The sequence below is a fragment of the Eptesicus fuscus genome, chromosome 3 (genome assembly GCF_027574615.1).
Source record: "Eptesicus fuscus isolate TK198812 chromosome 3, DD_ASM_mEF_20220401, whole genome shotgun sequence".
Classification (NCBI taxonomy): Eukaryota; Metazoa; Chordata; class Mammalia; order Chiroptera; family Vespertilionidae; genus Eptesicus; species Eptesicus fuscus.
Window position 1 is genome coordinate 4,839,172 of NC_072475.1, and position 17,143 is coordinate 4,856,314.

Here is a 17,143-nt window from a genome sequence, read left to right on the forward strand (position 1 = left end):
GGTCGGAAGCTTTGCCTTCCTGCCCATGTGGCGTGGCGGGGCCTCCCTCCCTTTCAGCCCTTCTCAGGGGCCTGGGGTCCCCATTCGCTCCAGCTCCCAGCAGCAGCCAAGCCTGGGGATTCTCAGTTGTTGGTGGGAAGATTCCTTTTTCCCTGCAGTGGAGTGGACCCGCGGGTTACGGATTCCCGGGACCGAGGAACACAGTGTTAAGTTGCAGAGGAAAAGACTGACGTGGCATGGGCCCGTCTTTCCAGGCCCTGGGCAGGGAGGTGTGAGGCTACCGGAGGACGTATCTGTGGGGCCGCAGTCAGCACTGAGTCTGGGAATGGATTAGTGGGTGGCGGTTGCCTTCTGGCTGAGCTACCACGGCCCCAGGCTCTGGACTGTGCCCTGCTCCATAGGAGAAACCCAAGATCTTGCAGTGCCTGCTCACTACCCCTTCCTCGATCCCATCAGTGATTGGGATGGCGCTGGGGAACGCTGTTTAAAACATGCAACACCTGACTCTTTAGTCAGGGGCACCGACCTCTTTTCACTCAGGTTGTCCAATAAAATGGCAACAACCAACACAATAGCCGTCCAGTGTGAGTGAATCAAAATTATACCTATTTTTTTGGTCATATATATATATATATATATATATATATATATGGATATAGATATAGATATAGATATAGATATAGATATATATATATATAAAACTATAAAACTTTGGGGGTGCTGCAGAATTTTAGTGATTAGTTTATGTGCCGTGAGATGAAAAACGTTGGAAATCGCTGACCTAATGGAGTAAGACAACAGTGTCACCTCACCCACAGGGCTCAGCCCCTTTGCCCCCTGCACCCAAACTGAGGGCACCCACACGTCTCTCCTTTTAAATGGAGATTTGGGAGCCTTTGCCGAACCCACCCTTAATCAAGTGAAAATAAGGGTTTCCTGCCTTTTTAAAAAATCACCACAGATGTGCCTGTTTTCTTTTCTATTCATCAGAGGGATGTTTCTCTCCTCTCGATTGTGTTTTCGGGAATGGGACGGGGGTGGGGGTGGGAGGGGGTGTTATTGGAATAACATTACTCCTAAAAGGAATCCCATGTGAGACGCCAGCATGCGTAAAAATCCCATTTCCACAGAAACAATTCAAAAATGAAGGCGATACAGGGGTGCTCAAACTTTTTAAACAGGGGGCCAGTTCACTGTCCCTCAGACCGTGGGAGGGCCGGACTATAGTTTAAAAAAAAACTATGAACAAATTCCTATGCACACCGCACATACCTTATTTTGAAGTAAAAAAACAAAACGGCAAAAACCCCCGCCTGTGGCCCGCGGGCCGTAGTCTGAGGACGCCTGCTCTAGAAGGAGGCAGCTACAGATCTGGGTTCCCAAAACCTCAAGACGAGCTAACGGTTTGTCCTAGATCGGGTCCCCCGCCTAGTTCCCTAGAATTATCATCTAAACGTGAAGAATTCCTCCCACAGGCCCAGTTTACACACTGTAAGGGGGTTCCGGTCCTCACACACAGCCATTTCCAAACGGGAAACCGTCGCACAGCCAGCGTCCCTTTGCACCCCGTCCCAACCACGCAGGAGCCGAGGCGACCACACCCCCCACGCGCGCTGCTGAGCGGCTGTTGCTCAGACAGTCAGGGTCCTCCAGATGGTGACAGGCCGCTGTAAAAATAGACGGACTTAAAAGTCGGTTTAAATCGAAGGCTCGGGCTCCGTGCGGCGCGCACCCTTTAATTTCTCGCTGTTGCCTCCGCTTCACTTACACTTAAATTTAGCGAAGTAATTTTAGAGCGCCCGCCCCCGCCACCTTCTTTCAGATGCACAATGTGACACTCATGAGGCATCCAGTCCTCCCTCTTTTAAACACCGAAATGTTTGAGACCAAAGGTAACTTAAAAAGGGGGGCGCGGGGGGGGGGGGCTAGTTTGAAAAGCTGGTTCAGATGCTGGTCTAGCCCCTGGAAAACCCTGTTTATCTGCAGAGTGAATGCTCTGCATCCCTAAACACGAGGAGGAGCTGTGTCGGGGGAACGCATCGCGTGCAACTGCCCAACTAACGGCCACTGAGCCCAGGGAGGGTGCAAAGAAGGGCCCAGGGGGATGTCGGCGTGACCATCAGCCACACAGACTTCCTGCATCAGCACCAACGGCTGCCGTGACTTCCAAAGTCTCCCCGCAACTCAAACTCAGCCCGCCACTGACAGGGCACAACATGATCTGAAATTGCGTCCAACGTATTTCCATACCTCCGCTGTACCTGCTTGCTTCTCTGACAAACGCTACCGCACAGGGCTTAGGCGTTTCAAGTTCAAGTCGTAGGTCACAGACAAAGGCTGTGTGTTGAAGGACAACACTCCCCGGAATGCCCACGTCTCTCCTCACACACGGGGGAAAGAAAATCCGACCCCTCCGGCATTCTCCTCCTCGCGGAAAGGCTGGCCGGGGAAGCGGAGGTGAAGAAGCCGGGAAGGTGACAGAGGCCCGCCTTTAGAGCAGCGGTTCCCACCTTTTTTTGGCCGTGCCCCACCTAAGCATTTCTAAAATCCTGATGGCACCGCCCCGCCATGGCATAGAATTCTTACTATTCCAACAGTGAACTCCTCTTCCCGTGGAGGAAGCCTGGAGGGCCATGAACTTGGTCTAAACAAGCTTCCAAAGAACATGGCATCCATGAAAGAGAAAAATCAAAGAACGAAAGGACAGTTGAAGTACTGAGAAAGAAATCACTAAGAAATTGTTAAAAAAAAAAAAAGTAATATCTGCCGAAGCCGGTTTGGCTCAGTGGATGGAGCGTCGGTCTGCGGACTGGAAGGTCCCAGGTTCGATTCCGGTCAAGGGCATGTACATTGGTTGTGGGCACATCCCCCGGTGGGGGGTGTGCAGGAGGCAGCTGGTCGATGTCTCTCTCTCATCGATGTTTCTAGCTCTCTATCCCTCTTCCTTCCTCTCTGTGAAAAATCAATAAAAAAAATATTTAAAAAAAAAGTAATATGAAGTGATATGGAAAAATAGCAAATAAAGTTTCAGAATATGTAATAGAGAATTGAAATGCATAAATATGTCACAATATATATTTATATACATTGTATATGAGGCCCCTAGAACCATAAGAAATGCAAAAAAAAAAATGCACTAATAACTCCTTCTCGAATTGCCCCCCTTAAAAATCAAATTGCCCCCCCGTGGGGCATGTCCCCCACGCTGGGAACCACTGATTTAGACAGGTCAGCTCCCAACTTAAACCGAGAACTGACTCGCAGCGTCAAAAACCCCGGGTTCTGCTCTCGGAAGCACTTGCCCACATCTGGCGTCGCGGGCTCCCTGAGTCTCGTTAGAAACGGGCCGTGTCTCTATGTCAGCACGGCACACATGGGGTTGGTACGCGGAGGTCTAGGCAACAGCCCACCGTGTGGCAATGCCTCCCACCACCCGGCTCACAGGACTGACGCCGACCTGCTACCCTCTCCCACTGGGAAACAGGAAAAGACGCTAGAACCATTACCTCCTCTGTCTTGTGACGAAATAAATGCCCCCTTTACTATCCCTTTGTTTACGGACAGCTAACAAGAAAAAAATAACAGCTAATATTAACTTTAGGTAAGAATGTCCAAAGTTTTCTAGTACCCACTTATGAGATATGAGATATTCATGCAGGCATACCAGGTCACATTTTAGGATACTGCCTAAGTTACAAGTCAGTACTGACATCTTCCACAGACGATGAATTTCTTCCCTACAGAGCCGGCATTCCACTGGGATCTTAGCCCTCACCACAAATAAAATACCTGATTTTTTCAGGTTAAAATTTTAACAAGATTTTCCTTTAAAACAAAACATTAGGAGTGGGTGGGGGGAGGTGATTTATGTTTACATGGACAGGCAGGCCCCCGGCATAACCCACTCAATGTTAAACACTCATTTTCAAAAGTTTGGCTAACGACGGTGCATCAGGTTAAATCGCCAAGAACTCATCAGCATGAAATAACAGGTCCATGTAAAATGATGTACCACAATTCTACCCTGGATTTTTTAAAAATAAAATAAAGTGATTGTAAAGTGTCAAAAAAAGAAAAAAAAACATTGAAATGTTAAATGTAGTTGGAATTGTCTTTTCTTACAGAATTCAAAAAATATAATACCCATTTACTTCGTTTAGTGTCATTTCCAAAAGTCACTGCCTCAAACTGAAGCTAGGATTACCCAACGGAAGCAGCTGTGACGTTTGCAGCACTCATAAACCTTTCTGTAAGAACTACAGAGCATTTCGTATTTACCAACCACAAGTGTGCACGGCCCATCCTGTTTCGGACAGAACTGTCATTTCAACGGCACAATTAATTCACCCATTACCTGACACCGTGAACTGATTTACCTGGTGGAGTTTTATATAACTGCTACTGCCTGCCCCTCCCGCTGAGGAAGGAGCTTGCCCACGCTGAGGCCAGCACGGCAGAGGTTAAACCCAGGAATGTGACAGCTCTCCGGGCGATAAGGTGGCGGGAGCTGAGGCCAGCCCAGGACTCTAAATTACTGGGAGAGAACTGGAAATACTCAGAAATAGTCCCGGTGGTACATAAACTCTGTGCCCTATGTTAGGTTGCCCTGGGAAGAATAAAAAGCGGGGGTTTTCTGGTACTCACATTGAAAGTTTTTTGAACTACGGAAGCTACAGAAACGTGACGAGTGTGAAATCTGTGGCACATATGAGTATGTTTTGTTGTTTTTTTTGGAAGGATAAACGAAATGTTTATACTAACGACAAATTGTTTTAAATTCGCATTTGCATTAAAATGGTTTACCCATTGCACTGGGCAGTGTAGTCTGCTGTTAATAACAGTATACAAATCTTAAGCTTAAAAATATTTAAGGTAACTCCATGCATTACCTTTAGTAAAACATCTACACCATATATAATAGCGATATGGTAGATGGATTTCTGACAGCAGCCAAAACGACTAGCTGATTAAAAAAAAGACTGTCTCCATGTGAAACATGCCAAGTTTTCTCACTAAGCATGACCGCTGAGGTGTCAGAGGTGAACCGACAGACCGGCAGGGGGGGCGAGGGAGAGGGGGGCGCGGACAGGGACCGCGGGTTTAGGAGCGCACGGCCGGCCGGCGCCGTCGGAGGCCGACTGCACGCGCCGAAGCACCAACCGGGCAGTGACAAGCAAGCCCACATCTGGTCTCCACTTTCAGCCAAGCGTGGGCTTTCACTCGGCCCCGATTTCCACGCCGGACCGAACAAATAACCTCTCGCTCAGCGCCCCAGATGGGGCCCCCGCGGTTTGCTCTCCAGACCCCAGCCGATTTCGGCGCGCCTGCTCCTCTCCAGGCGTCCCCCACCACGCGCGTTTGCCAAGGACCTTCCCGGCTCGCACGCCCCACCTGTCCCGGAGCCGTCGGAAGAGCCGGCCGCCCGCCGCCACCGTCCTAGTCGCCGCCAGCGCGGGACCGGGACCGGGACCGGGACCAGGCCGGGCGCCGGGCGCCGGGAGCGCGGGACTTACCGGGAGGCGAGCGCCGCCGTCGGGGGAGGGCGTGTCCCGCACGTGTGCGTCCGCGCGTGTCCGCGCCCGCGTGTGCCCGCGCGCGTGCCTGGCCGTGCGCGCCGAGCCGGCCGCACTGAGTCGGGGCGCCGGCGGGCTCAGCCCATGGTGTGGGCGCCGGCTCGGGGAGGCTCCCTCTCCCGCCAATCGCCGCGCAGGGCGGCCGCCCCGACGCGAGACTCGCGATCCCGGAGTGAGCGCCGGGGGCGGAGCGGGGGCGCGGGGGTGGGGAGCGCGTGTCCAAGGGCGCGTGGGGTGCGCGCGCGCGCGTGTCCAGGTGCGCGTGGGGCGAGGGCGCGCCCTCCGGCCGGGGAGCGCGGGGAGCGCGGGTGGCGCGGCGGGTAGTTTGGGGCGGGGCGGGGGGGTCTGGACGCTGCTTTGGTGGAGCGCGGAGTTGGCCGCTCCAAGGAGAAGAAAGAGGAGAAACGGAGCCTGGAACGACTGGGCACCGACCGAGGCCGGGTCCGGGCAGGAGGGGAGCCGGGACGCACCTCCAGGAGGGGAGAGGAGCGGGGACCCCGAGCGGGCGGGCGAGGGGAGGGAAGGGCGCGGAGGGGCCGGGTCCCCGGGGCTCGGTGTGGCTTTCGGGGAGAAGTCATTTTCCCCCGGGCTCAGCCGTTACCGACATTAGAAAGAACCAAAGTTAAAACTGGTTGCCGCGGAAGTTTAAAATGACCGCCGATCGCCTTGGGAGCTGCTCAGAATTCAGACGGCGTAGCTCGCAGGCTCGGGAAGGGGCGCGCAGCCCAGGCGCCCCCGCTTTGGGGATCCCGCCGCCCCTGCCTGCGCGTGCCCAGCCCCGGGCGGACGGCATCGCGGGGGGCGGGGGGGCACTGGAGGAGCGGGATGCGGTCGCGAGGACGCGGAGGAGACACCCCAGCCTGCCGGGCGCGGTGACAGCAGCCCCCTGACCGTAATGTCCCCAAGAAACAGCCTCCAAAAGGCGGAGCCTCCGGGTGCCGCTCTCTCTTCGACCCTGGGCGCACCGTGCTAAGCCCCTCCAGATGTTTTAATTCAAACAATGAAGGCTGACATCAGAATCGCGCTTACCTGCGTGCCTGCCGCTTCTCCTCACGTCTGTCCCTCAGGGACCATCGCGACCCAGCGACCGTCCCCGCGCGGATCGCCGGGAACCCATCCCAGAGCGTCCTCCAGCACACGCTGCCCTTCCGACCGAGTGAGAACTGCTCATGTCCCTCCCTCTCCAAACTTTAACAGCCAAGAATTTCAGCAAACAGCCAGAAGGAAAGCTAAGTCCCCGCCACCCACCCACCCCAAGGGAAGGGAGGGAATAAGCACCCCTTTAATTTGAAAAATAATAATTAAAACTCCCTCAACCTTTAAGGCCGGGCAACACAATCTATTAATTGGTCGCTATTAACATGCAGTTTTATTGACCGTAGCACACAGAAGTCTGATTGTGAAGGAGGAGTGTTTTCAATGAGAGTGGAGTTATTTTAGCTGCAGACGTGTTTACATTTCTGTGGTTTAGTCTATAACTTTCTCTTTTTCTTGCTTCAGAATTCTGCTCCATGAAGCAAAGCCCTTAGCTCCCAGACATTCCAAAAAGTCTGCCAAAATAATAGAAAAAAAAGAGAGAGGGGGAAGAAAAAACACACAGAGACCCCCAAGTCTGGGTCAGGCGCAGGGTTGTAAGTGGGCATCTTAGGTATGCCCCCTTCCCACACACTTTCCAGATTTTTTTAAAAAGCCTTCAGGGCTCCCTTTCCTGTTTGCTGGGGGGAAAAAATAAAATGGGTCTGAAAGGCTGAGCCTAGAAATTGCCTTTTCCAGGACCTATAGATTCCGGGAGGGCCTTTAACCCTAGGGATGCCAAAATGGGCTCATTCACTTGAGAATCTACCATTACAAACGCTCCAAGGACGTGCGTCCCTTTTAAATGGACGACCTTCACGAAACTGCAGACGCCTGTCCAGGAAACTTCTAGAGCAAACGGGCACACCATGGCAGGTCAGAGAGAAGCCCACCTCTTCCAGGGAGGCCGAGAGTTGATACAATAAAAACAAACATCGGAAACCAGAGCCGCACCCTCTTCTTGCCACGGCTGTAAGACAAAAGGCAGAAGGCACGTCGAAAGGTGCATCGCCACGGGGTCCTGCCGATGGATACAGCCCGTGCTGGAGTCATCGTCGGCAAAGCGGACTGATTCTCTAGGACGGCTCCCCAGTGCCACAGAAGCCACATTGCTGCTGTTCACTTGGTCTTCAAAATACGTCCAACCTGCCTCTGCCCTGGACTAGCCATTGCATATTTTGGTTCCTTTTCTCTCTAATTATTCTCCAAATATTCCAGATCCAAGAAACCTCGCTGTGTTTTGAAATTTTCTTCTTAGCCACTAATTTCCAAACCTCACCGCAGGGAGCCCTTACCATTTCGGGGAGAGCTTTAAAGTAAACAGATAGATTCTCAACCTGTCCAGGGATCTCGGCAGTCCACTGGGCAACGACTGCTTTATGATACTGCGTTTCTCGATGTTTCTCCATTATTGTCACTGGTACCTAATCCTATGTAATAAAGAGCTAATATTGCCAATTAGACCGAACCGCAGAACGACCGTCCGGATGACCTTCCGAACGAACCCGGGGCTGGAGGGCCGAGGCAGCCGGGGCTGCGAGGGCGAGCCCCTTGCATGAATTTCGTGCATTGGGCCTCTAATATTATAATAATAGAGAACAGGACTGAAAATGATACTGTGTGCCAGCTGACAAAGAGCATGTTTTATGCATCAAGAGCTGCATTTTAATAATAAAAAGAACATGATTTTAACAATCCAAGTTACCACGGGGGGGGTCGGGGGGGATGTGTTCAGAAAAAAACACAATATTTGAAACAACGTCAGTGCTATCTCTTCCCCAAAAGACACCATGAAGAGAGAGAGATGATAGATGAGAGAGACGGAATTTTTAAAGGCATACACAGCCCACTCACAAAGCTGGGGTCATTGACTTTGAAAAGCCCCAGAGTTTTGCAGCGTTAGGACATCATCTTCAACTGATTGTATCTTGTAGTTGAAGTTGGGAAGTTCTTTCTGTTGTCTAGTCTAACCCCCACCTACTACCACAGCATTCCCTCAGTCTGGTGCATGGTCAGGGTCAAATATAGGAAACCAGTTTCAACGAGCTAAATGGACTGAGTTCATCGGAGAGGCCAGCAGAACATAAGTAACGGAGACGCATTCCCTGTCTGTTTCGCAGGACAAATATGAGACACGGTAATTCTAAGTTAATAAAAATTTCACTTAAGAGGAAGGCTTCTATAAACATAGCACTTGACACACTTTTACGAATTAGCATTTTTAAGCATCTCATACATGAGATAATCGTCTTTCTATATAAGGCTTTTGTGGTTGACTTAATTCTTTTTGAAATCCCTTTTATCCAAAAGATGTTTTGGATTAATTTAAGTATTTGTTACTGGATAATGTCAAGTTCTCGTTCAATGAAATGTCCTGCGTTGGTTTGTCACACCTGTTAAATATAAGCCTCCTTTCCTTTTGATATTCTGAGAAGGGCCTTAAAAGGTTTACATCCTTCAATATGGAGATTTAATTGCTTTACCTATAATAAAAATAATCCCTATAAAGTTCAGATTGTGGATATTTCAAAGCTGAAAGAGCTATTGGATGGGGATGTGAAGGTTGCAGTTCAAAAAGCCTTCCCCTTTTAATATCGCGGGCATGGAGTTATGAGTTTTAAACTCCTGGTTATCATTTCGTAAAGTCTGGTCTTTGTTGTCCTGGCCCGGCGTCTGCGAGCTCTCTTTATGGCTCCGCCGTCAGGTCTGCGTGTGCGTGTGTTAAATGTGGAAAGGGCAGCCTTTCCCTTGCAGTAAATGCTCACCGGGGAGGAAGTCTCAGGCTCTGTTTTAAATGAGGAGCTGGAGCGGGGTCCCCGCACTGACACATCCACATCCTCCGTGAGTTCAAGTGGGGCGGGAGGCCCTTGGGAAGGACAGCGTGGCTTGGGAAAGGGGGCAGGAGGCAGGCCTCAGTCACTGGTCATTGCCCACGCCACGTGTGCCCTCCCGCCTTCCCCCGGGCATCCTGAGCCCTTCGCCCCACAGCCTGACCTTCTTTCCATCCTGGAGTGTGTGTGTTGGGGGCGGGGCGGGGCAGGACCTTCCATTCCAAGATCCACCAGGCTTCCGGGCAATCCAAGGCAGGGAAGGGAGAGCCCAGCCGGCGTGGCTCAGGGGTTGAGCTTCGACCTATGAACCAGGAGGTCACAGGTTCAATGCCTGGTCAGGGCACATGCCTGGGTTGCGGGCTCAATCCCCAGTGGGGGACATGCAGGAGGCAGCCAATGAATGATTCTCTCTCATCGTTGATGTTTTTTTTTTTTCTCTCTCTCTCTCCCTCTCCCTTCCTCTCTCTGAAATCAATAAAAAATATATATATTTTTAAAAAAGGGAAGGGAGGGAATATATGTCAGGACTCCGGCCTTGGGATTCTAAACACAGCATCCCTGGGTCCCCCTCTCCACACCACCATCCTCATCCCATTCCGTCCTTCATTGTTAGTGAACATGAAAGGGCAGAGGTCACACTCCCACGGAAGAGTCCGGGACCTACTACACAAGCATTGCTGTTATCTTTTACTAGAGGCCTGGCACACGAAATTCGTGCAAGTGTAGGCCTTCCTTCCCCCGGCTGCTGACACCGGCTTCCCTCTGGCACCCAGGACCGGAGCTTCCATTGCAGCCAGGGCTTTGTCCGGAAGGTCGTCCGGAAGGACGTCTGGAAGGAAGTCCAGTCTAATTAGCATATTACGATTTTATTATTATAGAAGATTATCAGCTGCTAAGAAGTTTGTTTTCTGTGTTCTTTGCCCTCCAGACTGACTCTCACTCTCCACAGCCCTCTTCAATACATGTCACAAGTACTTGGTCTCCAGTACACACAGCAGTTCTTAATAACACGTGCTGACCACAAACTGCTCCGTAAAATTGCATAATGCATAATTCCTATCAACTTGCATAATTCACAAAATAAGTTGATAAGAAACACATTGTTCTTCTGTCAGTGAGCGTTGGTGACAAAGGTTGTACAAATGAATCCGGAAGCTGTGTGTGTATTTTGTAAATGGAATTACATGCAGCCCTTCGGGAGACTTACGCCGGCTCCTCTGGTGGTTGTATTTAGGCGGTTTGCTTTTGAGCTTCACGGACGATGACACAATCTATCAGTGAACAACTTCGTCATGTATGTTTTCACCAACCTGATTGCTCACGAGTGCAAAAACAGTTGCCTTTTTAGACAATGGAGACAATTTCTTCTCAGTGATTTTTGAACTGATGAAGGTATTGGCCTCACAGTGCATGGATGCAAATAAAATCAATATCTTAATGACTTCCTTTTAAATAAATTATTATCTTATGATTATGGGCGACTTGATATAATCTTAATGGGTGAAAAGCCTACTTCAGAGAGAATGCACAGACCATGGGTAGGGAATGCATGCGAGTAGGAATCCAGCACTTATCAACCATATGACCTTGGCCAAGTCACAGCCTTTTTATTAAAGCCTCAATTATATATATCCTTTATAATAAAAGGGTAATATGCAAATTGACCAAATGGTGGAACGACCCATCGCTATGACGTGCACTGACCACCAGGGGGCAGACACTCAATGCAGGAGCTGCCCCTTGGTGGTCAGTGCGCTCTCACGGGGAGCGTCGCTCAGCCACAAGCCGGGCTGATGGCTGACGAGCACAGCGGTGGTGGAAGCCTCTCCCACCCCCTCGGCAGCACTAAGCTGTCAGTCAGACATCCCCTGAGGGCTCCCGGACTGCTAAAGGGCACAGGCCGGGCTGAGGGACGCCCACCCCAGTGCATGAATGTCATGCACCAGGTCTCGTGTGTGTGTGTGTGTGTGTGTGTGTGTGTGTGTGTGTGTGTATAATTGTATTGATTTCAGAGAGAGGAAGGGAAAAAGGATAGAAACATCAATGATGAGAGAGAATCATTGATGGGCTGCCTCCTGCATGCCCCCTACTGGTGATTGAGCCCGCAACCCGGAATCAAACTGACCTCCTAGTTCATAGGTCGACGCTCAACCATTGGCGGGACGAAGCCTCAATTTTCTTATCTATTAACTGGGGCTGTCGGAGTAGATAGACCTGATGCTAAACACGGGACCTCCCAGAGAAGAACCTGGGAATTCATCTTCATAGCCCTACTCTCAGCACGGGGACCATGCGTGACTACCTGGTAGCCTGTTAGAAATTCCTCTCCTCCCAAGCGTCCCTGGGTCCGGGTGAGACCATATGTCCCTGGATCCGGGTGAGGCCTCGTGCACCTAGGCCCGGGTGAGCCCAAGTGGCCCTGGGTCTGGGAGAGGCCAAGCATCCCTGGGTCCGGGTGAGACCATGTGTCCCAGGATCCGGGTGAGGCCTCGTGCACCTAGGCCCGGGTGAGCCCAAGTGGCCCTGGGTCTGGGAGAGGCCAAGCGTCCCTGGGTCCGGGTGAGACCATGCGTCCCTGGATCCGGATGAGGCCTCGTGCACCTAGGCCCGGGTGAGCCCAAGTGGCCCTGGGTCTGGGAGAGGCCAAGCGTCCCTGGGTCCGGGAGAGACCATGTGTCCCTGGATCCAGGTGAGGCCTTGTGCAACTAAGCCCGGGTGAGGCCACGTGCCCCTGGGTCTGGGAGAGGCCAAGCGTCCCTGGGTACGGGTGAAGCCAGATCCTGGGTCCGGGTGAGGCCATGCGCCCCTGGATCCATCCGGGTGAGGCTGGGTCCCAGGCCCGGGTGAGACCACGCGCCCCTTGGGTATGGGTGAGGCCACGTGCCCCTTAGTCTGGGTGACGCCGTGCCCCTGGGTTCGGCCGAGACCAAACCAGAGGGAGTCGGACCTCCGTTACCACCATTTGTCCACCATCCAGAGCTGAGGGGTCAGTGCTGACATGTACACATAAGGAACTACTGGACATCGAAATTGGGTCTCAAAAGAACTGTTGGTCCAGGGGGAAGCTCGCTACAGATTGATTCATTTGCCTGTCAGCATAAATATTGTTGCTCGTCTCACATTCAGTTCTTATTAGTATATATCTAGTGACATATGATCTCGTTCATCTAGAGGAAATGATGAACAACATAGACTGAGGAACAAGAACAGAACCAGAAGCAAGGAGGCATCGATCGGACTATCGGGCCTCAGAGGGAGGATAGGGGAGGGTAGGGGGAGGGTGGGGGGAGGGGGAGAGTTCAACCAAAGGACCTGTATGCATGCATATAAGCCTATCCAACGTTTAAGTTCAACTGGGGTTTGGGGCATGCGTGGGGAGAGGGGTGGGATGGGAATGGGGGGATGAGGACAAATATGTGACACCTTAATCAATAAAGAAATTAAAAAAAAAAAAAGAAAGAAATTCCTCTCCTCTTGGATAAGCCCCAAGGCATACACCTCTGGATGCTCTCCGGACTCAGGCAGCAGGAGCGGAGCCCGCTGGGCCGGGATCCCTCACCTTTGGGTCCTATGTCTACCTGGTGTTGGGTGGGGGGCTGCAGTCGCACCCCAGTGGTCAGAGCCCTGCCCCACATCAAACCACCTTGGCAGCGTCAAAGGTAACGCTGTCACCGGGCCCCACCTCAGACTGAGTGAGTCAGACTCTCGGGGGACTGCGGAACCAGGGTTCGATACGGATGTTTGCGACTCCGCAGGTGGTGGGAATGGACATCCACAGCTGAGGCTCAGAACTGTTGAAAAGACAGTCAGTCAATGAATAATGAAGGAAGTCCAGAATCTTCGAATGAGCTAATTGTAGAATACATAAACTCCATCACCCCGAACAGTTGCCTGGCCAGGGTTCCCCCTCTCTCTCTGGTTAGCGTCACTTTCTGCTCCGTCTCAAAGTCCCGGAGTCTCGGAACTTCTTTCTCATCTTTGCCTCCTTCTCCTGGGACGTCCTTCCACCTTCTGTGGTTCCCCATCTACGAAGCCCCTGCATGCACGTTTATCGTTCAGGTGCCCTCAGTCACCTGCTCAGTAAAGAGAAGTCCGAGAGGCTCAAGTCCAAAGGCTCCAAAGTGGGTCTCAATCCCAGACCTCAGGAGCGTTCCGGCCATGGCAGATGGCTACCCTCTTTATTCAAAGGGCCTCTGGACCCCTCCCGGCCAGCGCTCTGCCTGGTGTAACTCCTGCCCTCCAGCCAGCCCCCCTCCTCTCACAGCACGCGTGTCTCCTAACCCCTCACTCCCACGGTGGAACTAGAACCACGTCGAGCTTCTGCCTCAGACCGTGAGCTCCTCCAGGCCCCCTCAGTTTCCCTGCGGTGACTGTATACAAGTCACTCAACAAGACCAGGTCTTTGAACCCTGCCCCGTAGCTAAATAGTCACCAGGGGCCACATGACACAGCTCCCACGGACCCCTCTGTCTATTCCCAGGGCCCAGGCCTCCCACTCAAGTTCACAGCCTCACACCTGGCCACTGGGGCATCTCCTAACGGCCCGCCTGCCACGTGGGCACCACACCAAGCACCCTCTCCCCTCATCACCCATCAGCGACCTTCAGGAGCGCCTCCTGCCTGTTGGGGAGATTCCAGATGCGTGTACACCTGTCCCCAGGGGAGACTTCGACAGTCACCAACAGGCCTTGCCTAGGGCCAGCTCCTCACCCCGGCACTCTTCCTTGTCTGCCCGCCGCCGGGAGTGGGGGGGAGGGGTGAGGATTTGTTGAAGAGTCTCCAGGAGGACGACTGTGACATGCAGAATAAGACCATGGAGCAGGTGAGAGCTCCTCTCTAAGACCCCAGAACTCATAGGGCACTGAGCAGGCCTGAGCCCCCTGCCCAGGGCGACCTCCCAGGGTGTCAGGATCAGAGTCCTGTGCGCCATCAAGATTAGCTGGGGGCCCGGCGGGTGTGGCTCAGTGGCTGAATGTCGACCTATGAACCAGGAGGTCATGGTTCGAATCCTGGTCAGGGCACATGCCTGGGTTGCAGGCTCGATCCCCAGTAGGGGGCGTGCACCCTGCTGGCATTTGTGGCCAGAGCTTGTGGCTGCCAGAGCTCGCTGTCCAGAGATGGTCTGGGCACCTCTTGGCAGGTGGCATGGCCCAGGAGTGGACCGAAGCCCGGGTGGCACGGCCACTGTTAGGCTTTAGAACCAGATTGAGGTCAGAGATCACCTCTGTGGGGAATCGGGCGTCGAGAGATTTGGGGGCCTTGCCCTCTTAACCTGACTGATGAGGCAGCTGGTGTCAGGAAGGTGGCAGCGGTGTCACTTGTTGTCTGGAAGAGCCCAACTCTGCTGGGTTCCAACCTCATCCTTCCATCACCACAGGCAGGCAGGACAGCGTCCCCTCCCACGGCGCCTACTTTGATTTTTCCTTGTAGCTCTTAAAGGTCATTTTGACCGAGGAGGGCAGACCAAAGTGGTAGAAGCAGCGCGGGGAGGTCAGGGTGAAATGCACAGGGAATCACCCTGCCTCCCACGGGTGACCGGGACTGCCTGGCGGGTGGTCAGAGGAAGCGAGTCCCCACCCAGCACTGCACCCACGTCCCGGGGCGGCCTGGGCCCGCGGTACTAAGAAGGCAGGTGGGCCTCTGTCTGAGCAAGCAGGAGCGAGGGATGGGCGCCACGCAGAGCAGCTGGCATTTCTGATGCCATCTCCCATGGGCACAGGCGTCCCACTCGGTTCCCACGCCCTTCCATCGTGGAACTCAGCACATGGTGTGAGTGTCTGTCTCCTGCCAGCCCTTCGATCCTCAACGGCTGGTTTTATCCAGTTTCTCTTAGTTCTCTCAGAGCCTGGCACATGCAGATACTGAATAAATGCTTTTTAAATTGAGTTGAAATGAATTAAATTGGGTGCGCTTTGTCTTGCATTAAAATACACGGGAGCTAAAAGCAAAACATAATGTGGTTTGTGTGAGTAGATAGATAGATGATAGATAGATGATTGATAGATAGATAGATGATAGATAGATGATAGATAGGTAGATGATAGATAGATGACAGATAGATAGATGGTAGATGGGCTATAAATATAATGGATATTTATGTGTTAACACACTCACTCTCGCTTCCAAACAGGCCTGAGCTGAGGCAGACTTGTGTTCATTGCATTCATCCATCAGGCCCAGAGTTTGGTTCAATTGTAACAACGTTCAGCGGAGGATTTCAAATCATCATCATGAAAGACACCCCCAGCACCCGGGGCCTTGCAGCCAGCTCCAGGGAGGAGAAAAAGAGCTCTTTCTCCACCGCGATTCGCTCTAAGGAGTGCTTTTCCCGGCGCGCATTGTTTCTGGGCCGGCAATTGAGTGCCAAATTGCTAATGAATAGGCCGACTTAGCTGTCCGCTTACTCAGGGCAATTACGATGAAAGTTGCACCCTTTTTATGATCTCCTCCCCCCCGAGCAGCCAGGGCAGCGCGGCCCCTCCCTCCATCCCCCCGGCTCCCCACCGGCCCCGTGGCTGCTCGGGGACCAAACTCCCTTTCATGAGCCCAGCACAGCCCGCCAGCCCCGTCCCTCCGCGGGCCACGCTGCCCGACCAGACCACTCCTGTGAGTTAGCTGTCTGCTTCTATGGGGTCTATCACCAGAGCTCTTAAATTCTTTCACTACCAAAGTCACTGGGCTTTTTATTTTTTTAACAATCCTTGGAAATGATCCCAGCTTAAGAAGGAACGAAACTCAGCATTCAGCCAAATACAACTTTTGAATAATTTAAATGAGAGCTACTTAAGCCTTCTGAAAACAACGCCAACCCTGTGTTCTCTGATGCGAACAGAAAAAAAAAAAAAAATTATGCACCCATGTGCAGAATTTGAGCCCATGCAGATGGCATGTTTTGCACCATCCACGGTTGTTACCGTGTTGGCAGAGGCCGCCCTGAGCCTGGCTGGGCAGAGGGTTTCCACGGCGGCACGCCTGGCAGATCGGGCCCCGGGGTTTGGCTGGCGGGGAGCTCTCTCGGCTACATGACGGCCACATCCATCATCAGATTTTCCTGGGGTTTTGTCTCCCCTCGTTGTAAGTAGATACATCAGAGACGGAGCCACAGCCAGGAACCAGGTTCCTCCGTCTCTGTTTGGCCACAATGTCCTCTGGCTTCCAGAAGAGCCTCTGACGGCCGTCGGACATGTAAAGACAGAATACGGCGCTAAGGTGCTTTCCAGAGGAAAATAAAGCCAGGAGCACGGCAAAATGAAACACGGGGGCAGGTGATTTGCTTCCCACCCCCTTGTGACGTGAAGGAGAGGTCCGAGGGCGTATTGCTCAGCATGCAAGACGTGCACTGTCCGAGGCTCGGGGCGAGGAGGGCTGCAGAGGTGCAGAACGAAAGGACCCCAATTTCCACGCACTCACTTCCTACACAAGAACCTACAGAAAGGGCGGATAAGATAAGGCTGGGGAACAGAGTACTGGCATAGGGTGTAGCTGCATGCGACGTCTTTTCCTCTACCACAAACCAAGGTGGGCTTCCTGTAAGAGGTTCAAACTCATGTGCCCTTGTGTTCTCATCATTCCCCTGGGCCTGGGTCCGCTCCCAACTAGAGAAGCACACTCGTTTATGCGTTTGGCACACACGTGTTGAGCACCGAGTGCATGCATCATGCCAGG